Genomic DNA, 27,883 nt, shown 5'->3' with positions numbered 1-27,883 from the left:
GCTTCTAACCGAAAAAAAACTTTAGCTTTAAGCTCTAGGTCAAAAATTACGTGCTGCCCAGCTGCCATCTTGTGACAAAATTACTTAAAAAACATGTTTTATGCTTCACACTAGTATTATAAAACTCATTTTAAAAATCTCGGTTAAATAAAGAGATGTTCTTTATTGCGTCAAGAAAAATCCTTGAAATGTGCCTATTTTTTCGTGTTCTACTGTGGCGTAACCTCTCAAGACTAACATATTATCAATATACAGTGAAGACCCGATTTTATCAGCTTTTTGACCTGATTTTATTAGCTTCATATGAAAATTAATATCTAGCAGACGAACCAAGTTGAATTCGAGTAAATTCTTTCTTGAGCATAGTTTTCTTATTTTAGAGATCCGAAATATGCAAAAAAATTTTTTTTTTGATTTAGCCCTGTCAGACCCCCTTAAGAGAAATTTATTTAGCTTAAATTTCATAAATGCTTATGAGGCTATACTTAGGAACCAAATAAAAATATTTTAAGAGCATCGGTTTCTTAAAAAGAAAGAAAAATATATGACCCGATTTTGTTAATGTCCCCGTTTTGTCAGCCTCAAATTCACCAAGGGGCTGAGAAAAACGGGTCTTCACTGTATTAATTTGTCTAAAACTAACACTACTATGATGATCATCATTTGAAGTTTCACTGTTTTCTTATATTCTTGTATTTCATTCAGGTCTAAGATTCTTGAGTGTATTTGATAGGTTAAATCTGACTTCACGATAGTCAGTGCACGACCAAACAACACGCTCAATGTTGTGATAATCCTCTCCGCCCCTCCATAGCTCTACCCACTCCCAAAATCGATTCGGCGATTGACCTAGTTAAGGGGGCAAACAGTGATAATAACTATATCAAGCCTGAGCGCAGTCCACTGGACCTAAAAATAGCTAACGAGAGAGATTTGGCCCGATCGAGGAGAGGGAGAGGTAACGATCTGCTTATAGGAGACATTGGGGGTCGATAGGTCAATTAGTAGATATTGGAGGTTGTGGCGGCGATCACGATACTGTCGGGGAATATGTGATGGCATCACCACAGTTTCTCATTGGCGGAGTGGTTAACGCACCCAACTAGAGACTGGGAGATCGCAGGTTCGATTCCTGCTTGAGGACATATCTTTTCTCAGTGTTTCCAACAAAAAGGAGAATTTTAACCGTTTCTTCATTCTCACCGTTCCGGTCATTCTTCCTCTGTCTGGTTTCCAGTGGACACGATCCTCAAAAATTCTTGGACATTTTATAGTTGAAAGTCTTCGGCGATAGGATTCGAGTAAATGTAAGGGATTAGCATTTTTCTGTTTAAACCTTCATTCCGTTGATGCTACACCAAGCCAACAGTCAATGTTCAGTTGAAGCAATTTACAATTCTCCATGGATTTTATTAGCTGGTAGAATTTCAAACCAACAGCAATCATACATTTTCAAAACAGTGCCATGATCATTTATAAACGAAATGAATGGCCATGGTTCCAGTTGACTGGCCTGTGTCACACATTTTTTAACAAACGGAAGTGGCAAATGATCGCGTTTTGCTCCCTTAGAGGTGGGGTGACTACAATTTGGCGAGAACAGCCAAATATAATACTAAATTCAAGTTGTGCGGTGGCAAAGCACTCGGGTACGATTCCCGTACTGCGAATTACATCGATTAAAGTCAAAATTGCACTCGATTGTAGTATCGATGCGTTCCATCTCAGAATCAAACATCATTATGTACCTCTATGGGGTACTTGACCCTGTACCCACTTCTCTATCATCAATGTGATGTGATCTTCATTACGGAATATTGTTAAGACATCAATACAGCCGACAATGCTAGGAAAAAGAGAATTATTAGGTCATTAGTATACAACATTCGTATACTTCCGAAAAGGAAAAATTTGGATGAAATAATTTATGCATGACATCCCAACACCCAACCTAAACAAGTTGACTTTCAATATTGAGTGTTCCAACTGTCAGTAACTGACACCAACTTGAAGCCAGTTAGTTATACACCAAATTCAAATAGTCCATACTTCCAGGCGTTTTCTTCTCAAGCCAACATACAACAGCTCGTTTCCGCTTTCTCAAGACACAAGAAAAATACATAATAGATATAAAAAAAATCATTTTTGGATTTGATGATGAAATGAAAATGGATAAAAATGATCCAACACCAATACTATGATAAAAGGCAAACAATGAACGAAACTGAAAGATAAAATACTTTAAATATATGTAAAAAACGGCAAAATGAAAAAAATAATATGAAAATGGCTAACATGGGAGACGCTTTTCAAACCAACAGCTTCAAATTGGTTGGGTGATAACAGGAATATGACGAAAATAGGCTCATTATGCTAAACCAAACAAATATTAAGAATAGAAGCAATAGAACAAAGAAAACATAGGAAAAAATGGAATAAATATCTTAATTGTGAAAAAATAGCAATTTTTCTTTAGCAAAAAGAATGAAAAAAAAGGAAAAAATGCGATGTAGAAGAAATAAAATTCTAAATATTTTAATAACAATTGATTAATAGAAAAAAATACAAACGAAATGAAACATGAACCTTTTTTTCGATAGTTGTCCTACTGGAGCTGTTGAGTTAGGTTTTCGGGAAAGCTCCCCTTTAGAATCATACTACAATTGCAGATGAGACAGGCAATGTCGCCCACTAAAACACTGCTTTAGGCCAATTGCAGCGGGTCGTGATTCTGAATGTGACATTCTTTGTACGGTTCAGATATGTGCGGGCGTAGAGACTTCGCGATCGCGTGTATCATCGCGAAGGGATCGAGCATTTGTACGTTAATGTGTTCAATGGCGTGTGCGTTTGTAGGTCGCGTGTGCTAACGCGTATATACCTTTGCTTGTATAAGTTCTATTTTATAACCTTTCGCATAGCCGCGTGTGTTCTTCGATGATCGCGCGCGAACCGTGAATCTAAAACTTAATTTTTTCTGAATGGCTCAGATGCGAAGAAAGTGAGATCTTCCATATCACTAGAGTTCCCGGTCATGTCGCCATGGAAGTTGTTGTGAAGTGAATATGAGCTTTATTTTTTAATTGGTCCAACTGAGTGTACGGACCTAAGTTGCTATGGCGGAAGGTAATGATTTCCGTACGTGACCGATTCATGATCACGCGAACACGGACGTTTTGAAGGTTCGCGTTTGAGACCACGTTTGAAACTTCGAAAATGCTAGAACGTTCACCTTATTACCGGGGTGTTATCAAGTTTGCGCGAACGCGGGCGTAGCTGTGCGTTGTTGATCGCGAAGGGCTTAAGCGTTCGTATGTTAACGTGTTTGTCGGGTGTGCTCGGGTGCATGTGACTTCGCATGTATAAATTCGATTTTGTAACCCAGTGTCCATTCACATATTCGCGTGCGTATATACCGTCATTCTGATATTTAGTTTTCGGTGTACAATTCACATTCTGACAGGGAGTGAGTTCCCGGTCATGTCGCCATGGAATGTGTCGTGCAGTGGATATGAAGCTTTCTATTTTTAATTGGTCCAATTGAAGGCATAGCCCTAGTCTGCTGATACCAAGGATGGACACTTCCGGAAATGACCTATTCATAGCCGTGCGAGCGCTGGAGTTTTTAGGTTCACGCTTGAAATCGCGTTTGAAAATTTATTAGCGCTGAGACGTTCACCTTATCAGTGGGATGTTATGTTTGCGAGATCGCGGGTGTAGGTACCGTGGATGGTCGCGAAGGGTTCAAGCATTTGTATGTTAACGTGTGACTTTGCGTGTATAAATTCGATTTTATAATCATGTGGCGTGTATTTATGAATGATCGCGCGCGGAGCGTGAATCAGATGTCTAATTTTTAGTGAATGGTACAGATGGTAGAAGAGAATCAGTTTCTCAGTTTTTTGATGGCACCAACTGAAGGCATGGGTCCAGGCTGCTAGGACCGAGGTTAGACTTCCGGACGTGACCGTTTCTTGATCACGCGAGTGGTGGGTTAATGCTAGAGACCGAGTTTGTAAGTTTATAGGTGCTACAACGTTTACTCAACTACTGGGATGTTAAAATGTTGGCGAAATCGCCGGCGCAAGTATGTGTAGATGATAGCAAATGTACGCTCGTTAAGTGACCAGGTTTGTGTTATCGCGAAGGCCACGAGCGTTTGTGAGTATATGAATTATATAAAAGGAATCATAACATGTCGAATAAAAAAAAGATGCAAAGAGATTGATTAGAAGTGTATAAATTGACCGATTCTCTTTTGGTATACATGAGTAATGGAAAATCAAACTAATAGAAGTACAAAAGAAACAGACTAATTAAGTAGAAGAGAAGAACACATGTAACATGCAATCAAACTACTTTAACTCGTCTAATTGCAGCAAATCACTGATCTACGAAAATGTTGAAATCAAAACTGGAATGGATGGAAAATACGTCTAGAAAAATGAAAACTACGAAAAATATCAAAATTAAGGAAGAGCGAAAAATATTTAATAACTGAGAAAAAATAAAAATGACGCAATTTAAGCCTGAGAAAAAAGAAAATAAAAAAAAATCACAAAAAATTAAGCGAAACAATTAAAAAATTGAGCAAACAGAAAATAAAAGAAAACATTGAAAAGGCAAAACTAAAATAAAATGGAATCGGAAAAAGCAGAATAGAAAAATCTTAGTACACTAAGTAATTTCATACGATTTTTTTCGGTATACTCTTTTGTTTTTTTCATTTCGATTATAGAGGTTTTAACCTTAAGGTCATTCGCCTTTTTGGGTTAGAAAAATCTCTTGTGAAAAATTTCTAACCCTATGTGCGGGGGTCGGGACTCGAACCTAGGTGCGCTGCGTACAAGGCAAATGATTTACCAACTACGCTACGCCAACCCCCTACTCTTTTGTTTCATGTGGTTTTTTAGCCAATGAAATTAAACTTTGAATAGTTTCTTCATGGAGTTTTGAACTCCCAGCATAGAAAGGAAGTTAAATCCAAATGGATTATAAAATGCGAAATCAGAGAAATAAAACAAAATCGGAAAATAAGATATTTGTGGCAATTAAAAAATAAAATGAATAGAAAAAATCAGAAACAAGGAAGGTAAACACGGGAAATAGAAAACATGTTTAAAATAATGTAAAAACTAAAAAGTGCGCAGATTGTAAAATATGATAAACTTGGAAAACATAGAAAAAATGTCGATAAAAAAGAAGATGCATGAAAAAATAATCAGAAAATGTCAAAAATAAAAAAATAAAGAATGAAAAAATACAAAAACTGTGTAAATAGTAGCCCATTTTTTAATTCTGTTTATTTGACACGGCTCATTGCGTTAGCTTGACTGAGCCGTGGGTCTTTTGTATATTTATAATAGTAGTTAAATATTCAAAAAATACTAATCTAATGATAGTCCTTTGAATCTCGCGCGGGCAATTTACCATTGCACGCGGACGTTTTTTTCCTCGGCGGGGAATTTCGTGGGTCCCTCAGCTCGCATCCGTCTTGTTCCATTTTGTTATCGCTGTCATTATTTGATACAAGGTAGCAGTGTGTTCCGTTTGAGGTAAGTTTTATTCCTTCTTTGGTTGTTGTAGTCGTGTAATCACTGGATGTTGGTTTTGCAGTACTGGTTGTATTCTGTTGTTGGCTGACTTTTCGTTGGTTGTTGAGCAGGTTGTTCAGGTTGGGTGCAAATTTGAGATTCTACTAATGGTGTTGAAGGTATGGATGCTGAATGTTGATTGCTTTCGGGTAGGGCAATGTCGTCAGCGTTGCACCACTGCACAGTGGTTTTCTTTGCCAAAACCATGCGATCTATTAATTACGCCTACAACGTTAAATTTGGATCTTTGTCGCCTTCGGAGAAATTTGTGGACATTACAAGCGCTTTCATAAGGCGTTGTGATTTTAATGATTATTCTCCTCAAAAGTGAGATATATTTATCAACTTTCTTGCAAATACATAAATTAAGAGTATGTCTTCGGCAAAGTTGTAGAGCAAGCATTTGCCAGCAACTTTGCTGAAGACAATTTTTTTTTGAACTTCTAATTGCAACTAGAGCTGGCTGCCCGTTTTGCCCGTTCAAAAATTATTACATACTTTTGAAACTTTCGCTAATTTTATCGAAAGATACCCAATAACTTCTAAGTTGCAAGAGATAGCCCAATGATCTCCTCGTAAACGTATCTTGACATGACGCATAATTTTCTGGAACATTCAGAAGCTCTACCTACGATATGTACGAAGTTGCGGTAAAAAAAGTTTAAAGGGATCAACGCTTTATAGCTTCGAGTGCATTATAATTATAAAATTTTGGTCCTCAGTAAAAATGTGAATAACTATGAAGATTGATATTACCCGGTTTAGATAAGATCACCATGATGGTGACGTACTCCGAAAAGTGTATCGACCTACAGATCAATTTGGCTGCCCCGAACCAGAACATGCCGTCAAATCATCAATTGAGTAATTCATTGTTTACATAAATTTTACAATAACCCACTTAATTGCAATGCAAGAAATACTACACAATTAGTCTAGGACACTAATTATGCTGTCGTACTCTCGCATGACAATAGCAATTAGAAACCATCACGATTCGTACCCCCAAATGGAACCATGTCAAATAATTGTACCACTATCGTGAGCTGTCATTAAAAATAAGACAGGCTTTTTTCTTTCCAAGCAACCATTTATTAACGACAAACAACAACAACAACAACAAATTACATGCCCCGGATGCATCCTAGTGAAAGCAAAGAGTGTGTAACAACAACCTTCAATTTCCCGCCAGCCTCATGAATCATGGCTGACTGTGTTTTTTTTTTTACGATCGATTGTTTTCCATTCCGGCGGGCCCCCGGAGCCTTGCCCATCCTCAACTGATTTACAGTAAATACAACAACTTCAAAGCGCCAGACAGGAGATTAAACAGCGATTTTACCCGAATCGAATCCAAAAAATTATTCGCTCCAGGCTCCGCCGCCGCCGTCGTCGTCCCGATCAATCGCAAACAAAGGCCGTTTTCCCCGTTCTCCGCAGTTAGTTACCTTACCCTTTAGTTGCCACCCCGGGTGGCGTACAGTGTGGGAGGAGGCACACACCCCATCATCGTCTACCAGCCATCCATCCATCTATCCCTGCAGCGCATGTCAGTTGAGGAAAGGTGAAAAACGTAAACATTGTTTTCACAACTTTTTTAATAACCACATCACAAACAGTCCAAATGGTTAAACGAAAACAAAAAAAAGAAAACAAATCAGACCATTTTGTCTATGAATTTGTGTATGTACGATAAAAATCAAACCTTTCCTGTCCGCTTCCCGGATCTAAACCATTCCGAACCCAACCGAAATAGTTTGGTTTTAGTTGATGGTGGGCTTAGCTGCCGTCGGTTTTCTCGTTGTTGCTGGATTTTATTGCCTATACAAACGTAAACAAAACCCTTTTTTTCTAATGGCCAAACGGTTTTTATTATTTTTACTCCGGGTAATAAAAATCGGAATGGTCTATTGGTTTAGATCCGTACGGCTTGCTTATCAAAAAAAAAAAACGATAAAGAAAACTATTTAAATTTGCCCGTGGTCCGTGGCGGCGCACTCAAAATAAATGTTTTTAATTTCCGTGCACGAATGAAGAAGCTTTACCAGACATTTCACCCGGCGAGAAATGGTTCAAAACAACTCACCTAATTTTCCGTTTTAGTTCAGCTTGTCTTTTGACCTCTCTTCCTCTCTGTTTTCTACTGATCTGCATAATAACAACAAAAAAAAGCGGAAAAGGGAAGAGTAATTTTGCCGCGATCCCTACCACGATTAAGATCTTCATTTTCGAGTTTTTGCGTTCGCTCTACACTGTGAACTTATAAATCTACCCGCACTAAGGTAATACACAATCTTGGCCATCTTGTCTCCGCTGTGCTTCGTCGAATCTGGTACGTAAAAACGATCGCTGCATTTCACCACGCAGAGATCGATCGTTCGCGGGCTTCGTCTCTTTTTCTGTCCATTTGGATGCTTTTCGTTTATCTCTTTCTCTGTGTCTCTCTGCAAGCGTTTGCAATCATGGAGGAACTGGGATGGAGGGGTGTACACAACGCACTCTCATAATATTTCAATGTTTGGGCTCTGTCGCACCAATACAGCGGTGCCCAGTTCAGGAGTTTTTTCTTAATTCCATACGCACGGTGGCACTAACACCAGAAGCCTCAATCGGCGACTTTATGCGTAATCTTGCTGGCTTACTGTGGTGCGTTCGATCTGTTTCGAGGGCGATGGAAAACCTGGCGATATGCAATGCGTTTTGGGGCTCGGACAGGGTTGATTGATTTGTACTGGTCAGAGATTCGGCTGTCAGATTGTCTTCTAGATCTACGAAATAATGTTTGTTTTTTGGTAAGTTGAAGAAAGTTGATCATTAGTTATTCGGATCTCGCATCGATTGTAGTGCAGAGTAAAGCGCCATTCACACGATCCGCTAATCTTTCGTCACCGGTACAGCGCACATGACTGGAATGTCAAAATTAGTTAGGGATCATCCATGAATGACGTAGCATTATATGGGGGAGGGGGGAGTATTGTATTTTGTGATGATGTGTGACGACAGGGGGGTAGGGAGTCATGTCATGCTACGTAGCTTTTTTAAAGGGGAATAACTTGTTTTTTTTTTTTAATTTTACGGTGACAAGGGGGAGGTGAGAATTACCGTCAAGCTACGTAATTGCCAGGAGGGGGATATTTAGAGGTTTGTGACGAAATGCTACGATGGGGTAGGGGGTGGTAAAAATCACTCAAAAAATGTATCTGAATATGTTGATTCTGTTTGCCCTATGGCTTTTCAACGTGACCGAAATTTTTCGGTTATATGATGGTTTTAGGAGATCCTGCTGCCGGGTACATCCCGAAAGCATTCCACCTCAAGCTATGAAGAAGCCAAGCGTTTGGTAAGCTATTTCCTTCTAAAACATTTGGAACGATTAGTCGATCAGTACATCATGAACGTGAGTTTAGTGAAGCATTCGCTGTACAAAATGCACCATGCATATCAGCGTATCCTTCCAGTCTATTGCGGAAGAGAGACGATCATGGAATGGCCGCATGTATGTCGGATTGGATTAACGCAATGCTTAGCAATCGCATTTTTTGCTCGTCACTGAAACAGACAAAGAGAATAAAGTTGAGTAGTTGCGGTTGTCCTCAAGCCGGTGTTCTGTAACCAACCTAAGGGGTTTGGCGGACAATTACCAAATACTAATTATTGGACTTTGCATTAACCCATTCATGCCCATGTTGTTTGTGGACAACAACGTTTTTAAACAGCTATAACTTTTGATTGAGGCAAGATTTGCCCACAAAAACAAGTAAGGCTAATAAATGTGACTATTGGCTTTCATTTGAGTATTAACAGTTACAAGGATAAGCCCTAGAACTGAAGTTATTGCAATTAGTCTCCGATGGAGCAGTGCTGCCAGGGACCGTTAACGTTGACGACGGAAAATGATTTTTTCACATAAATTTGTTCTGTTGCAATATTAGTGAAAACTGATAAAACTTATCAATTTAGGCTATTTTTGGCTACGTTTTCCACGCCGTTGGACTATTGTGAATATTCTAGAACTGTAGTGAGCATTAGAAGGTAAAAATTGAGCAGCTTCTAGCACTGCAAGGAAAGCACCCACCTTTATGAAAAAAGGTTTTTCGAGCTTCTTGACCCCACCGTTTTAAAGGAAAAATAGTTTTGAAACCCTACATGCACTAGAAAAAAGTTGGGCATGAAAGGGTTAAAACAATCTTTGGCCCAGTGCAACAAGCATTAAGAGTTGTCGGCAAGTTAAGTTAGCAATTACTCCAAGCAAGGGTTCTTTTCACGAAGAAGCTAATAACAACCGGGACGCGTCATTTGCAGTTCTTTGACTCTAAATTACTGCGTGACGATCGAGACACGTACGTTACAGTTATATCGCATTCCAAACAGAACTAGTCTGCTCACTATGAGTAGAGTTGAGTGGGGTTAATTAGGTCAGTTTTTTGGCGATCTCGTGTGGTGGTATTTTTGCACAACTCGTTGGAAAGGTTATACATCTGGCAAAGTTTTGGCTGTAATGATTTTATGCCGGGCCTAATATTTTTCAAGCTACATCTAATAAGGCGAAGGTACTTTTTCGATATTTTTAAAATCTATGGGTACGGTAAGTTACTATAATCGAGGTTAAATAAAACAATGTACACGCCTAGAAAATCAGCGGTTCAACTTTTATTTAAGTAGTATGAATACCGCAGACAATTTAAAAATTGATAACGCAAAAGATAAATGCAATCCATTGACGTCACTCAGGTAAGAAAATGATGTGGAAAATCATGAAATCGCGAAAAGAAATGTTGAAAAAACAGTTTTTTAGCAGTTGCGTCTGGCCTTGTACTTGCGAATGACTTCTCCAGTGTCCTCGTCGTCGCCAGAGTGTGGAATTGAAGTTGTGCATTCCGGCTCACGTAGTTGTTTAACTGTGCGACGATCACGGTTGCGTTTCGGTTTCTTTCTCTTTTTCGATCATGTTTTTTTCGTTTCAAAAGCAAAAATATCGAAAAACCAACACAAAGCTTGTGTTCAGCATTAATTTTTACGCAAGAAAAAACTCACTTGACATTTGGTTTACCTCGATTAAATGAATCGTACTGAGGACAAACGACAATTCGTTTTCGCAGCATTACACACGAAAACATAAACGATGCCGTAACTAATACAGCTCATTCACGGTAACAGCCGAAATGACAGTCGTCAACGATGTTCTCTACCGTGTATCTAATTCATGCAACTCGAGCGACCTCTACAATAACGTAGCAAAGATAATGCCCTATTGTACCTATTCGACCCAATTCTACTCTACAGAGTCAACAAAGCATGCATGGCCGGCGGAAGTCCCGATTAACTTATCGGAAAACTTGGGGTCTCAAACCCAAATACAAAATAATTTTTTTATGTACAAACTACAAGTTACTGGTCTTTGGAACAGGAGCTCTGTTGGAGCTACTAGTCAGACATGATACACAAGGGTGCAGGAAGCTATTTTGGACGGAACAGAATCGATAGAGCTCTAGGTATGCTCTTTGTCGGTTTAGAGTCTTCGGTGAAGTACATTGAGTCAAATTTAGCCGTTTTGACAGTTTTGGTTTTGATCTAGACAACTTGAAACCGATACAGATCAGTACTATCTTTTGTTAGTGGCGTATGTAGATGGCACTGTATAGCAATAGAAATACGGCTAAAAATGAAAAAAATCATCTATTTTATGATTACACTTCGGAATGTTATTTCAAATCAGGAAATTGTCAAATTATTCTTAATAATAATTATGGTGGTTCAGAAAAGACCCTTTGATGTTTGCGTTGGATTTGATGGGTGATACGTTGAATTCGAAGATCGTTAGATGCTGCTGACTTCTGTCAACATGACATGATCGGTGTAGATGTAGGTCGCCGACCGGTTATAATTTCATGTAGAATCAATAAATGGGCCAAACAGACTCATCTCGTTCAGAGCAGAAGCTAAAAATCGCTCCGCTAAAGCTATCATTATGGCAAGCACTTAATTCTGTCCACCACTTTGTTGCTTATTCACTGTACAAGCAGTATAGTGTTTTTGCTTCAACTGTGAAGTGAAACTGAGTGTACTATAGAAGAAAGAGCAAGCCTGAAAAGCTCTCAAGCCAAAAGACCAGGGTTCGGTTTCGCTTTCTTGTCAGCTAACCAGAGCTGCTATGCTTGGCTACCCGAAACTACAATCGGGACCGGCGTTCACATATACCACGTGAACTGTTTGGATTCAGTGTCTAGCTGGCGCCAAGTTGGTGTCAGTTATTGATGAGTAACTTAAATCCAACTCTTTTAAGTTTGGTGTTGTGGCCCCATGCACAAATATTATCGTTCAATTGTTTTCCCATTCAGGGAGTTCATCAAAAATGTTTGCTACCGTTTATTTGTTATTCGTAAATATTATTTGGTGATGAGTGATATTTTTGATGAAGACACGAGACATTTCTTATATTATTTCCAACGAACAACATCAATGCAATAATTGAAAGAAATAAAATAAACAAAATAAATAAAACGAGTAGAATTAATGAATAGAACACAAAAAAAAGTTGCCAAAAGGTTAGCAAATTTGCATTATCGTGCAAAATGAGGTCAAACTATGGTGCCATTTATCTCTGATACAGAAGTCCTATTCCTTACCTCACCACGGTGTCAACCGGGGTACAAGCATCTATGTACAACATTTGCTACTGTATTTGAAGGTCATCTCATGAGTTATTCATCCATATTTTTCTCGCTGTAAATGATAAAACAAATAACACCTTCTATTTGGTATTGTGGGCTCAGATAAAAAGCAAGTCGGGTCACTCACAACACTAAACACCATTGGATACATGGGGAAGCAGTTTCAACAGTATACAAACCAAACCGACTCCACCCCTCTGCAGATTGAACAAGGTGCACCAAGTTTCTGAGAAGTATGCGGTGATGACACAACAATGCTTCCTTCTTCGGTTGCAATATCGAACGTAGGGTTACAGAATTTCGCATGTGGTGAAACTGTATAACGCTGACTTCCGTTAGCTGAAGATCCATTTTCATTATCAATAAATGTTCCACATTGCGAACAGAAGGACGGTTTCAAATCAAAATTTCATCGTCAGCACTTGTTGTACAACAACTAGAAGATCTCAAATATGTTGGCTTATAATCGTCTACAGCGAACCACGAAATGGGTATTAGAGACATGACCAACATTTGAATCCCTCGATTTGCGAAGAATCAAACGTCCACTGTGTCTGAGATTCGCCTTACATAGCAAGTGTAAAACCCACCACGTTGACCGTATTTCAGTTCTGTCGGCACGGAGAAACAACTTGACTTGAGACGTCATGTGTTCAGTCACCTCTTACGAAATGGGAAGCATGAACTCAGTGGATCAATTCTTGGTTGAGATAATTCAACCCACCGGATACCACACGGCCTCTAGACTGGTTTTGTCCGCAGAAAGATAATAGACTGTTATCAACCTCCTAGTGGACCACAGCCACTCTGCATACATTTCGGGAATACAATTTGCGGTCTCACCATCTGTTCATTGAATTTCAAGGCGATGTACGATTCAGTCAAACGAAACGATCTGTAACAGATAATGCTTGAACTTGTTTTTCCAATCAACCCCTCCACATACCAACAAATCACCGACGGAAGTTACCCATCGAATCACACTAAAGCTGTCACTGTTCAGAAACTACTGTAGTGGTTATTTTAAGGCAGGCGAAAAAAACATGACGACCTGACAGCCTGGTCGCCGCACAGTGGTCCCAAAGAGCAAAAAAGGGGGTTTTTTAGATTGCGTCAAAACGGTTGACTTTAGTAATATGGTGTCTTTGAGAAAGTTTCTTGGAGTAGAACTCCCCTTCTTTCTGTCTTATCGGATTGATGAATAATCCTCCTAAAAGTGAGTTACGAAATTTATTTTCTTCAATAATTCAGATAGACAAATACTTACTTCAGCAAAGTAGTAGAGAAACTCGTTACAAACATTTTTAAGGTTTTTGAGATATGGGACATTATTTGTAAAAGGCCCCTTAAAAACAGTTTTTTCCTCATAAGTTTTCTTCTAGATTTTTTCCATTATATGAATGTTCTAGAACATTGTTTGGACTATTAAACTGCATTACTTTGCCGAAGACGGAAACTTGCTATCGCTAGTATGTGCGGAGATATTCACATTTTTTGAATGAAAATAGCTCTTTTTCCAATGCCGATAACTTTTAAACGGGCAAAAACGGGCAAACCACTTTGTAAACAAATTAAAGTGCAAGAAAAGCACAACAAATGCTGGAAAAATCAGATCTCCCCAAGGCGGCCCTCTATGGAAATACTTGAGCTGAAGTTTGTCTCATTCCGTCATCCAATGCAATTGATTACTCGCCGTTTGGTTGCACTTGCGCCATTGTTATGAAGTAGGCGCAAGGGAATTGTCAGTTTCCGATGTCAGGCGTATGCATTGAGTTTTTGACCAACTATAACGTTTGACCCAAGCAAACAGAAGTTCGGATAATACTTAAAGCACACTTTAAAATTCACAAAAAGTTCTTAGCTAACTTTCAAGCTGCTCAAGCTTTAATAGAACTGCTTAACCCGCTATTAGAATATAAAACGTATTGCAAAATTACTTAAAACGAGAAGCTTATGTAACTCCTTTATATCAAATTTTGGTTGCTTGGGTATTTACTCAAGACGTTCTTACAAAAGTAAGAAAGGCTAATTATTACGACTTTAACCCTTTATTTCAGAACTAACAGTAGGGGGTGGGTGTAGCGTAGTTGGTAAATCGATTGCCTTGCACGCAGCGCACCTGGGTTCTAGTCCCGACCCCGCACATAGCGTTAGAAATTTTTCATAAGAGATTTTTCTAACCCGAAGAGGCGTAAGATCTTAAGGTTAAAACCTCTATAATCGAAATAAAAAACTAACAGTAATATATGATGATGTATTTAATGCCGGAACAGCTCTAGTATGGACAAACTTAGGCTCTAGTATTTCCATAGAGGGCCGCCTTGGGGAGATCTGATTTTTCCAGCATTTATTGTGCTTTTCTTGCACTTTAATTTGTTTACAAAGTGGTTTGCCCGTTTAAAAGTTATCGGCATTGGAAAAAGAGCTATTTTCAATAAAAAAATGTGAATATCTCCACACATACTAGCGATAGCAAGTTTCCGTCTTCGGCAAAGTAATGCAGTTTAATAGTCCAAAAAATGTTCTAGAACATTTATATAATGGAAAAAATATAGAAGAAAACTTATGAGGAAAAAACTGTTTTTAAGGGGCCTTTTACAAATAATATCCCATATCCCAAAAACCTTAAAAGATAGAGTTGAAGTCTTCGGGTAAAATGTTTGTAACGAGTTTCTCTACTACTTTGCTGAAGTAAGTATATGTCTATCTGAATTATTGAAGAAAATAAATTTCGTAACTCACTTTTAGGAGGATTATTCATCAATCCGATAAGACAGAAAGAAGGGGAGTTCTACTCCAAGAATCTTTTTCAAAGACATCATATTGCTAAAGTTAACCGTTTTGACGCAATCTAAAAAACCCCCTTTTTTGCTCTTTGGGACCACTGTGCGCCGGTCGGGCTAGAGTAATTCAATTCCCCAGCCGAGCGAGCCGGACAGTAACAATACAACAATCCACACCGAAAAAATCGCACACAGTAGTTTTTGCACTCCCAGCATGATCAAGAAATGATGACACTCATCTGTACTCGAGGAAGCAAAAAAAAACGTCGTTTTCGGTATTAGGACCGAACTTTGGAGCTCCTCGACTCCCGATTCGAAACCTACGGTTGGGATCATTCATTAGCGCGAAGCATGAACTTTCGCTGGGAGTCCGGCATACCTAAGCACCTATACGGCAAAAATTAAAAGCCGCTCGCTGCGCACTATTCAAGTGAATTCGAGGGGTACTTCAATTTTAACTACGAAGTGGTGTTAGTATGGATCATTGGTGAGTATGGTACTTTTTCATCGCTTTAGTTGTAAGTCACTTTGGTCGAATATCACGTTTCTGTATTCATAAGTTCGCCCTCAAAAATGTAGCGCAAGTAACTTTTATCGAAAAAAGACCATTTAAAAAACGAGAAATGACGACAACCTGCATCACGAAACACAAAAACATTCGCGTCTGGAAATTAAGGTAAAACTATTAGGAAAGATTTAAGCAAATATCAGTGGACCCTCCCTAACCGATCGGTAATTCCAGTGCACAGAAATGCTGCCCATTCGACTCTAGTTTTTCTTCCTCTTCTCCCAGTTCACAATACACGCACACAATTAGTTAATCCACTTTAAATCATCTTTCGCCGATTCGAGATGGTTTTGTGATGGGTTGCCGATGTAACCGACGAACGAACGACTGACGGGTTCTCGATGGTGGTGGTGGTGCGAAAAAAGAAATACACAACCTTTCACTCCGGTTGAACCAACAAAAAAAAACTGGATTACGTCTTATTTCCCGTTTCTCCCCCTACAGCATCGAAGCACTTACCCGATTGAAGAGGTAATATCAAAACGATTAGACGATTTAATTAGTTAATTTCGAATTAACACCGAGAGGTTCTGCGCACTCACATCACATCAGGCATCATCACCTTTGATTGGGTTCCGATCGATTCGCCTGCCTGATCCGATGGGAAAAGTTAATCGATTAATGATCGTTCCGAGTTGCGAGCAGGGCTGCCAGATATTTTGGTTTTGTCATGAAAAATGTGTTTTATTTTGTTTGATGGCTCTATATGAAGCAGACTGGGAAATTTCGGTTTCTCATGTCGCTTCCGAAAGAATGTCTGAAAATCAATTTTTGCGTTGTGTGTTGAAGCCAACATTTGTGCACATTTTCCGGCTATTTGCTGCAAACAATGTGTTATTCCGCTCAGTACAATGGAAGTTACAAACATTCAAAAACTCTAACTTCTGATTCTTTCGATATTTTGAAACAGGTAATTCTACGGTAGCCACGACAAAAATACTTTCAAGGTCTCAATGCCTGGTTGTAGCATCTTACGAATTAATGAAAAGGAATTGTAGTGGAAGACTATGTTGAAGAATCAAACGAGTTTGTCAGTTGTGTGAATGACTTTGACTGAAGATTTTGCGTGTCTGGTTGGTCCGGACATGAGTTGGCCACGGAAATCCCCCTTGATTACCTTATTTTAACCGGCGTCGACGCACCTTTGATCTTCGCCTGATAGTCACTCTACTTCGCACTAACTCTCCAGTTCATGTTTCTCACTATCGACGAACTGCAGAACGTTACTTTGTTGATGGATTCTCACGTCCAGCTTCTCCTGCACTCCAATTCATATATCTTGGGATGGAACTCTTACGGCTGCGATTTTTGTCTAACAATTTTTCAATGAGCGTCTTGAAGGCTGAGCTTTTAATCGTAGAGTAATAAACCGAGTCAATTTGGCATAATTTATTTTATCTCCAGGATAACGGTCATTTGATGTAATTTCAAATTTTGCGTAAAGTAAGGGTCATTTGTGTAAAGGACATTTGGCATAACGCACATATGGCATAATTTTGAGAAGTGATCATACTAGGTTATTTGCAATTTTTTTATCTAAAGAAAAACATGCATACTTTTGGGTCTGGTGCAGTTGGGAGAAGGTCATTTAGCATAACGGACTTTTTGCATAACGGTTATTTGGCATAATCGTCGATTGGAAGAGTAGGCATTGAACGAAACGGAAGCATTTTTTCTTGTTGCTGAAAATTTCTTCAAAAGTAGAAATTTGACGTGATTATCTTGTGGCTGTGCCACATCTAAATCTTAAGTGTACACTGGTCGTCAAATGGTGAGATAACAAAATTCTCAAAAGTTTCCTATCTCATGCCTCCACGCGAGTCTAAGTCTATTGATGACATTTGGTCCTTAGACCGGCGGCGACTGAGTGCTATCAGCCTTCTGCGATAGTAGCAGAATGTGAGGGTGTGAACAGATCTACTCGAGAAAACATTGCCGTAAAAATTAATTGTTGACCGGAAATTAGCCCCAATACGACTGATCTGACTAGTATCGATGATCACGGGTCAATACGTATTGAAAATTCGCCGCGTCTGTTTTTATGAACATAATTTCAAGCTCCGTTATTGCTAACAAGCCCGTGCATCAGGTTAACAATCCTTTATATTTCCCTTCAGTAGTCGTTATTATCGCTCGTATACTTGTATTCCAAAAACAATCCGATATGGAAAATAAGAAATACTTTCCATGATTTATAACATCTCACGCTATCTTTGCTTTGTAATGTGTTATTAGAGAAGAAGTAACAAATTCCGTCTAGAAGAAGTAACAAATTCCGTCTAAATACTGTTTCAATAAATAGTGATCCGGCCCATTACGCAGATAAGATTAGCTTACCTAAGCAATACTCCCACGGTCGGCTGTGTGGACTTCAAATTGCTTTTGTTTAGGGAACATAGGATACTCTCGGTAGCCGGCTGCCCAGAGTTTAAAAAGAACCAAAAACTAAACAAGATCTTTCCTTTTTCGAGTCACTCGAAGACTAACTAAACAACTACCTAATAAAATATACTTTACTAGCTAATACCCATAGCGCGTTGCTGCGACTTTCAAAGAAATAGGAGAAAACATAATTTGTTCTGAAGCGCCATCTGGCGGGCAAATGATCTCCAATCAATAGTACACAAACACGCCCCACAACAAATGCCTACTATGTATAAATTTTTACGGCAATCGGTTAAGCCGTTTGGGAGTCCATAAATCAGATACATACAAACATTGACTTTTATATAGATAGATAGATAGATAGATAGATAGGTCGCATCGCTTGCTTGGAGCGAAAAACTACCAACTCCGCGACACCTATGGAAGAGTCTGATGAATCGTCGTCCTTCCGTTAAGTAGGTGGAGCATCAACACTTCCTGTCCTGTTTTAATCTCATAAGTAATCCTTATTCAGTATTGCTAACTAGTGCTTCTAGATCCGAACGGTTACGCGAGTTGATCGTCCGTCTATAGCCCACATTTTTAACTTCGACAGACGCCGATGACAAAGCGTTGCCTAGAAACCTTAGCAATAGTAATCTTCCCCACCCGTACAATCGCACCACAGATAGGCAATCCCAAAATATCTACGTGGTGCAGCTTCTTCACTTCAAATTCCGGGAAGGTTCCACATGCCGTAATTTAACTTTGTTAGTCTTCACAATTGACACTTGATAATTTCAAAAAAAAAATGAATTGGGCTAGCTCACAGTTGTAGCAATACTCCCACAGCCGGCTGTTTGGGGTTCAAATTGCAGTAGCTTAGAGAAAAAGCACATCACTCTCGATGGTCGGCCATCCAGAGTTTAAGCACAAGAAACACATAACCAATTATCTCTTTTCTCTGAGTATACGTGTACTCGGAGATTGACCATCCCACCGCATAAAAATATACTCATTCCGTGGTCGCGTTGCCTGCTTGTGGCAAATCCTAGCCCCATACCTGTCCTTCAATCCAACTCCGTAATATCTATGGAAGCGTCACTGAGTCGGTGGCCTTCCTTAAGTAGGTATTACATCAACATTTCCTTCTACACTGAAGGTCGTTTGGCACTATTTTGAGAAGTAATCACGCTGGAGATCATTTGCCATTTTTGAGTAATCCGTGCAAACGAGTGGATCACAAGGGACGCCACTTCCGACGACAGGCCACCTCGTCTGGGGAAACTTAAGCGGTTTTGCGTCGCTTCGAATCGATGGTCTCGGTTATGTGACATAGCGCATTACACTGCCTTCGGCACAAGTGTAAGAGCAATGTGACAACCGATGACTCAATATATGTAAATTCCTTCCACAAATTGTCGTTTGAAAAAATTGGCCATATCTACAATTGATATGGCTATCGTCTGGATGGAACGGTATAATTAAAAAAAACAGCTCATGATATAAAGAAGGATAATAGGGATAATTTTAATTATTGAAACGCTGTATGCAAAACTAACTCACTGGCGATCCTAATAATGATAACCGAAACAAAACATACGTCTGGTGAATCAAAAGAACTGCTCATATTTTAAAGAAGGCAAAACCAGTTATAAAATGTATTCACTAGAAAGTCAACGTACAGTCCTTTTTTTTACAAATTTCGCTGATCGATAACAATACCAATCACAATCGGTCCTTCATTCAACACCAGTTTCACAATTTGCAACAGCCTGTATTGAATGATTGTGTGCCGTTTGAATCCGCTTGTTTGTGACATTCTTTCTCGCATTTGGTCATATGAGAACTTGCAGCCGAATCGAAAAACCAATCTTCTTGATTCCCGCTATCTACAGCCATCATTGCTTGCGAAGGATTGAAACTTTTCGTTCTCACCGAGTTTTGCTTCATCGGACAATTTGCTGCGACCAGGGGCGACATTATGGAACCATTTCGAATCGACTTTTTCATACAAGTTTGCATACAATAAACCTTTCGATTCGAGATGCACAATGCCACCCCAGGTTTTTTTTCTTCTCAGAGTTGTCCTACTGAAGCTGTAGAGCTAGGGTTTCGCAGAAGCTTCCCATCAGAATCACTCTTTATAATTGCAGACGAGACGGGAAAAGTTGCCCACTAAAACACTGCTCAAGGCCAATTTCAGCGGGCCGTGATTCTGAATGCGGTATACATTGTACGGTTCCGATATATGCGGGAGTAGGGACTTCACGATCACGTGTATCATCGCGAAGGGCTCGAGCGTTTGTGTGTGAACATGTTCAATCGTGACCAGGTTCCTTGCTATTAGAATATGAAACTCTAGAGTTGTCCTTCTGGAGCTGTAGAGCTAGGTTCTCGGAAGGGCTCCCCGTCAGAATCACATACTACAATTTGCAGACGAGACAGGCAATGTCGCCCACTAAAACACTGCTTTAGGCCAATTGTAGCGGGCCGTGATTCTGAATGTGATATTCATTGTACGGTTCAGGTACGTGCGGGCGTAGGGACTCGCGATCGCGTGTATCATCGCGAAGGGCTCGAGCGTTTGTACGTTAACGTGCTCGATCGTGTGTTCGTTTGTATGTCGCGTGTGCTAACGTGTATGTAACTTCGCGTGTATAAATTCTTTTTTATAACCGTGTGCCTTTCGCATATTCGCGTGTGCTCTAGAATGATCGCGCGCGGACCGTGAATCTGATACTTAATTTTTTGTGTGCGGTTCAGATTCTAGAAGAAAGTGGGTTCTTCCATATCATTAGAGTTCCTGTAGAACGTGTGGTCCAGTGCATATGAGCTTTATTTCTTTGATTGGTCCAACTGAATGTATGAACCTGAATTGCTAGAATGAAGGCTAAAGATTACCGGACGTGACCGATTCATGATCGCGCGCGTTTGCGGGTTCGCGTTTGCAACATCGTAAGTATTAAAACGTTCACATAATTACCGGAGTGTTGTCAAGTTTGTGCGATCGTGGGCATAGCTGTGCGTAGATGATCGCGAAGGGCTTAAGCGTTCGCATGTTGACGTGTTTGCGCGTGTGCTCGCGTGTATAAATTTGATTTTGAAACACTGCGGCCATTTATATATTCGCGGAACGCCATTCTGATATTTGGTTTTCGGTGTACGGATCACATTCTGACAGGGAGTGAGTTACCCTATATCACTAGAGTTCCCGGTCATGTCGCCATGGAACCTTTTGGTCTAGTGGATATGGGAGTTATTTTTTTCTTAATTTTTCAATTTTACTTTTTTATTTAATTAAACACTCACTAACACAATCAATTGCATATTCTCTCATATACACTCACAATCTCTCCCACTCCAAGCGTACAAACGCTTGTGGCCTTCGCGATAACAGAAAACGTGGTAACAAACAGGAGCATGCAATTGTAATCGGTTTTATCGGACAGCCATGTTCAAACATTATCTGCCACAGTTCGTATCGTTTCACTGAAACGTACGTCACCTTAAAATTCAATAAACAGATGGTGAGATCGCAAGTTGTATTCCCGAAATTTATCCAGAATTTATCGCAGAGTAAACATCATAGTTTGTCCTTCTTGAAACCCGCTTTGGTATTTACCGACAAAGAATTCATACATCGGATGCAGTCAACTAAACAGAACACGGGAGAGTACCTTTTAAGCGTAATTAAGGATCGTCATGACTAAATTGCTAGAATGAAGACTAAAGATTTCCGGAAGTGACCGATTCATGATCGCGCGCGTTTGCGGGTTCGCGTTTGCAACATCGTTTGTAACTTCGTAAGTACTAAAACGTTCGCATAATTACCGTTCGTATGTTGGCGTGTTTGTCGCGTGTGCTCGCGCGTATGTGACTTCGCGTGTATAAGTTCGATTTTGAAGCCCTGCGGCCATTTATATATTCGCGGAACGCCATTTTGATATTTGGTTTTCGGTGCACGGATCACATTCTGACAGGGAGTGAGTTATCCCATATCACAAGAGTTCCCGGTCATGTCGCCATGGAACCTTTTGCTCTAGTGGATATGGGAGTTATTTTTTTCTTAATTTTTCATTTTTACTTTTTTTTAATTAAACACTCACTAACACAATCAATTGCATATTCTCTCATATACACTCACAATCTCTCCCACTCCAAGCGTACAAACGCTTGTGGCCTTCGCGATAACAGAAAACCTGGTAACAAACACGACCATGCAAATGCAATCATATACACATACTTACGCCCGCAATCTCGCCAACAATAATTAAGTGAATGTTTTGGCACCTGAAAAGGTACGCGGTCTCAAGCATTAACCCACACCTCGCGCGATCATGAAGCGGTCACGTCCGGAAATCTCTACCCTCGGTCCTAGCAGCCCAAACTCAGTTGGGCCAATCGAAAATCGACGCTCAAATCCACTAAAAAATACGTTCCATGGCGACATGACTCTAGTGATATGGGGAAACTGACTCTTCCAATATATGTACCATACATAAAAAATTAAGCATCAGATTCACGGTCCGTGCGCGATCATTCAATAACACACGCAAATATGCGAATGGTTATAAAATCGAATTTATCCACGCGAAGTTACATACACTCTAGCGCAAGTGACAAACACGTTAACATACAAACGCTCGAGTCTTTCGCGATCATCCACGCTCATCTACGCCCGCGATCGCGCCAATATGAAAACACCCCAGTGAATAAGTGTACGTTTTAGCATTTATAAATTTACAAAACGCGGGCTCAAGAGTGAACATTCAAACGCCCGTGTGCTCGCGATCATGAATCGGTTACATCCCCACTCCCGGCCCTAGCAGTCTAGGCCCGTGTCTGGAGTGTGACCAACATAAAATTACACTCATATCCACTAGACAACACGTTCCCTGGCGACGTGACAGGGAACTCTAGTGATATGGAAGAACTCACTCTCTTCTAGCATCTGAACTGTGCACCGAAAATTAAATACCAGATTCCAGATCCAAGAGCACACGCAAATATGCGAATGGAACACGGTTACGTAATCGAACACGCTAATGTACAAACGCTCGAGCCTTTCGCGATCATCCACGTTCAACTACGCCCGCGACCTTGCCGATATGAAAACACCCCAGTGAATAAGTGTACGTTTTAACACTTATAAATTCACAAACGCGGTCTCAAGAGTGAACATACAAACGCCCGTGTGCTCGCGATCATGAATCGGTTACATCCCTACTCCCGGGCCCTAGCAGTCTAGGCCCGTGTCTCCAGTTTGACCAATAAAAAATGACACTCACATCCACTAGACAACACGTTCGTTCCATGGCGACATGACAGGGAACTCTAGTGATATGGAAGAACTCACTCTCTTCTAGCATCTGAACTGTGCACCGAAAATTAAATACCAGATTCGCGGTCTGCGCTCGGTCATCCAAGAGCACACGCGAATATGCGAATGGAACACGGTTACGTGATCGAACACGCTAACGTACAAACGCTCGAGAGCCCTTCGCGATGATACACGCAATCGCAAAGTCCCTACGCCAGCACACATCTGAACCGTACAATAAATATCACATTCAGAATCACGGGGCCCGTTGCAATTGGCCTTAAGGAAACGTTCTCCTGGATTCAGCCATTCTGAAGTTTCGAAGAAAAAAATCGTTTTCTAATTATCGATAAATAACAAATTAAAAATCAAAAGCAGAAATTCGAATGTCTTTTCATTTTTCTGCAAAAAATTCTCAAATATTGCTTGAATTTCCGTCGAGCACAGAAGGTCCTCTTAAGCAATGTTTTAGAGGGGACATTTCCCGTCCCGTCTGCAACTGTAGTGAGTGATTCTGACGGGGAGCCTAGAACCTAGCTCTATAGCTCTAACAAGACAACTCTCAAAAAACTATTGGCCTTTTCCTACTATACACCAAATTAAATCAAATGAGATCTTAAATTTTCGTTACATTTTAAGAATCAAATTTGAGAACATCGCAGAGCATCCAACGAGTACCGAATCCAGTTCATCCCACATCAACAATAACGCTAATTACACAGGTTCTTTGACCATAAATATGATTATTAACGATTTGAAAATTCTCCGCGCAAACGTATTATTATTATTATTAAATATTAGATTTGGATTAGCAGTCCTAGCATTAGCCTACAAGGGAAAATTGAACTACAGACGCCTTGTTACCAACGAATCGAGTATTGGTGTGGCTTACACGACAAAGTAATTTTATCGACATGCCGTAGAATGCTCTAAACTGTCGCTTGCGTTTTAAACCGAGTTCGGTCAGTTTGTTTTATTTTATTTGTTGGAACGCAACAAACTGTTAATCGAAGTAGACGGAATTTGGAAGGTCAAAAGAATGCAGCATTTTCTCGTGATGAAAAATAAATAAAAGAAAAAAAATATAAAATGAAATCTTTTTCTTACATCAAAAGCATTTTGCTGGACTAGCATCCGGGGAAAAAAAAATATTTTTGTCCATTTTCCATAACCGAAAACTATATTGAAATCCGATGTTTGTAGAGTTATATAAATAACGCAAAGGCTGATTTTAGTGTGCCGAATTAATCTCGTCAGTAACTAGCACCAACTTGGAGCATGTATACGCAACTTCTAAACTAGCACAAGTTAGACACTAAATCCAACCGGTCTCACAATATCCATCTAGATAGAGAATCCCAAAGAGCATGGGACTGACTAGCGACTATGGTCTGGTTTGAAGATGAGAAAGCGAAAACGAACTCTTGTTCTTTGGCTAAGGCGGGTTTCTTCCGATTAAGCACTAGATTGCCCTGTATGTTGATGATAACTTGATCATGACGATTTCAAACTATGGCGTAAAATTTGTTGTAAGATCTCCACAGTCAATTCTTCAAAATTCTGGGCTTTTTGTGGCGTTTTCGCTATGCGCAGTATTTTTCGTTTCCTTCATTTTATTCAGACAAAGTGGTTGATTATTAAAAGTACTCACCTAGTTAAATATCAGTTTAGAGATAAATTGTTTAAAATTATTTTGTCTAAGAAAACAGAATAAATTGTAGTTCGAAAAATAATAAATCACTATCTCAATAGCATCCAGCTCACAAGCGATTTTTTGCGGCATTCCCGTCCATTTTCCTTTATTGCTAAACATCGGCGCAACTACTTTCAATTAATTTCAAAACAGCACAAACCCAAAGCACTGCACATCACTTTCTTGTCACTTCATCAGAAATCCATAATACACCGCTCGTTTTCACTTTTTTGCACAAGTTTCCAATTCCACCTGGTTCGCGGGACTCTACCTGCAATCTGCATCTTCATCCCAAGGACAATATTTCAAGAAGCTTTTCTTTTATACAATGAAAATGAACTCACACAAAAGGCAACCCCTCCCTCACTATCTCGCACATACACAGCCTCTCGGCACTCCTGTCAAAACCCGAATACGTACCGTACGTGCAGAATGTCCTTCCACCCAAGCCCGAATGCAAAACACCGAAAAATCTTCAACCCATCCTAAACACATAAATCGCTGCAAGCGGGACCCGTCCACCGGCGGTATTTTCTTCACCCTCCACACACACAGGATTCTTGCCACCACCTTCCCTGTACCTTCTTCCCACAGGAGCCCGAAAAAGAGACACGTACCCGTCCGTACACAAACACTACCCAACGTTATTGAGCGATCGAACGAGACTGACTTCTTGCGCTAGTGCGAACGAGAATCGTAGCTGACATTTTTCTTCCTTCGCTCTCCACTCTTGCTAGTGCTGTTGTTGTTGTTATTGCTTTTCCTCTGTTCGCAGTGAAACCATCGTCGCGCGAGTCAATCCACCCTCTCAAGCTCGGCTGGAACACCTTTCGCTTCGTGTATAGTCCAACCAACCAACCCGCCCGCCCGCACCGCATCCCTCACCAACCCGACGACACAACATTGACAACAGCTTTCGGGCTCCGCAGCAGACAAGAAGATAAAAAAAGGAACCCACCACGCACACAGTCAAACACAGACAGCTTCCTGACACCAATACACGCGGGGGGGGGGGGCTACTGCGCCGAAAATAAGGGGCCGAAGAAAAAGGCAGCAGCCTGCTGTGTGCAGTAGTACCTTCGGCAAACGAACACTGTCGAAGCGGTGACACGGTGGTTGCCGACTTTGCTACTGATACCGATGGAGGCAATTTGTAGTCAGGATCGGTGAAGCTTTCAATTTTTTGATCTATAAATCAAAAAAAAAATCGAGAAATTTTTGTTCACAAAATTTCTAATTTCGTTAAGCAAAATTATCGCATTTCTGAGAAAAAAATCGAAATGTATTTTGCGTTGCGTGTATCAGGTTTCACGAATACTACACGATATACTTTGCAGATTACAAAATGATGACTCTCATTCCCACAGACTACTTGAGGAACAATGTTTGAAAATAACTATTTCGCCGACCCAAGTGAGAACTTGGTCTGAGAGACACCATTACGGATCATGACCATCTGTTCCATAATTTGGGATATTAGAAAACAATTATTGGTATTTACTTAACGGAAAACCCCGACTCAGTGACTCTCCCAATAAAATGCACTTTTTTTCGAATGAAATGCAAACTCTTACAAGGTGTTTCCTTAAAAAGATCACATTTTCGTTCATGAGATTTGTGCGTTTTATAGAAAAAAATTCTGCATTTAATTGGACCTGATTTATTTTTCCTAAAATAAAAGATCTCATTTTTTATGAAATACACTGCCAAGCACGGTGAGTCTTAAAAAATTAGGCATGAAAAACAATATTAATTGAAGCGAAAAACGTGTTTAAAATGTCATATTTACAAAAAAAACATCAAAAGGAATTTTTAATATAATATAAACTTACAAAAAACACATTCATCCACCAAACTGGCAACCCTGACACCTCCTGTCGGCGGAGCTCTCCCACTATACAGCCCCGTTAATCGTTGCATGATGATGTGCATGCGCGATTGTGTTTGTGCAGGATCGTGAGACAGATGAAAATTCGAGTCCTCCCCTCAGCAACCCTCTTCTACCGACAACCCAAAACGAGGAACCCATCCCACACCAACCAACCCCGCGCGCACCTATTTCCCGATCGCAAATCTTTCACATTCTTCTGCCACCATCGTCGTCCCATATGTGTGTGTGTGCGTGTATGTATGTACGGGACTTGTGTTTGCACTTATAGGTGAATGAGAAGAAGCGATTCCAGATTCGAGAGCAGCAGCCAGCCAGCCAGCAAGCGGGCAAAGGAAAATCAAAACCAAAGGAAGGAAACCTACTCTTCTTCACGTCGCTGTCGCCGCTACCAACACCACACCTCTCGTTCCCTTCCAGCAGCAGCACCAGTAGCAGGAGGCTATGGCCATTGAATCGAAATTCCACTTCAGGTTCAGGTCCACTTTTCACGCTCGAAACATGCACGGTCACTGGAACCAACAGTCGGAAAGTGTCCCGGCGAGTTTCGCGAATCCGTTGCACAATCCGCGGGTACGATTTCAGTCACTTTTCAGCCGATAATTTGCGAAATTAAAACAACACGCACCACATTCACCAGTCAGGATTTTTCCCTATTTTTTTCTTCTTTGATCGATGTGATGGTGGACCGAAGAACGACAGACAACACACTTTGCACCGTACAAAACACTCTTCTACACTGACTGACTGGAGAGACAACTTCAGGAGACCGCCGTACGTACGGTGGACGTTCGATACGCCATCTTCCTTCGTTCTGTCTGACTGAGCGAAATGAGCAAACCAGCGGAGGTCGGCCGAAGCAAAAGCTGTGCTGTGCGCGAGAGATGTGAGATATGTGAACTTTTCTTGTGCGAGAGGCAGAGAGTGAGAGAGATTTTTTGTTCTTCATGCGCGATGTCAACCGAGGGGCTTCCGAAATTCGGCGTACGGTGTGTGGCC

General features: G+C 40.3%; 1 protein-coding gene across 14 annotated transcripts in view; it reads right to left on the bottom strand.

Annotated features, from left to right (window-relative positions):
- LOC131687438 (ephrin type-B receptor 1) overlaps window positions 1–27,711 on the bottom strand; it is a 177,821-nt gene extending 150,110 nt beyond the window's left edge. For 11 of the 14 annotated variants that reach the window (XM_058971520.1, XM_058971557.1, XM_058971587.1 and 8 more), the window contains exon 1: window positions 27,250–27,711. The gene's annotated coding sequence lies outside the window, so the exon portion shown is untranslated. Of the gene's footprint in view, window positions 1–7,680; window positions 7,939–24,954; window positions 25,281–25,416; window positions 25,779–27,249 lie in introns of those variants that run through there. The other 3 variants (XM_058971525.1, XM_058971541.1, XM_058971534.1) reach the window with 3 other exon arrangements.
- Window positions 27,712–27,883: the final 172 nt, after the last annotated feature.

The sequence above is a fragment of the Topomyia yanbarensis genome, chromosome 1 (genome assembly GCF_030247195.1).
Source record: "Topomyia yanbarensis strain Yona2022 chromosome 1, ASM3024719v1, whole genome shotgun sequence".
NCBI classification, from domain to species: Eukaryota; Metazoa; Arthropoda; class Insecta; order Diptera; family Culicidae; genus Topomyia; species Topomyia yanbarensis.
This window is presented reverse-complemented; position numbering and strand designations above follow the sequence as displayed.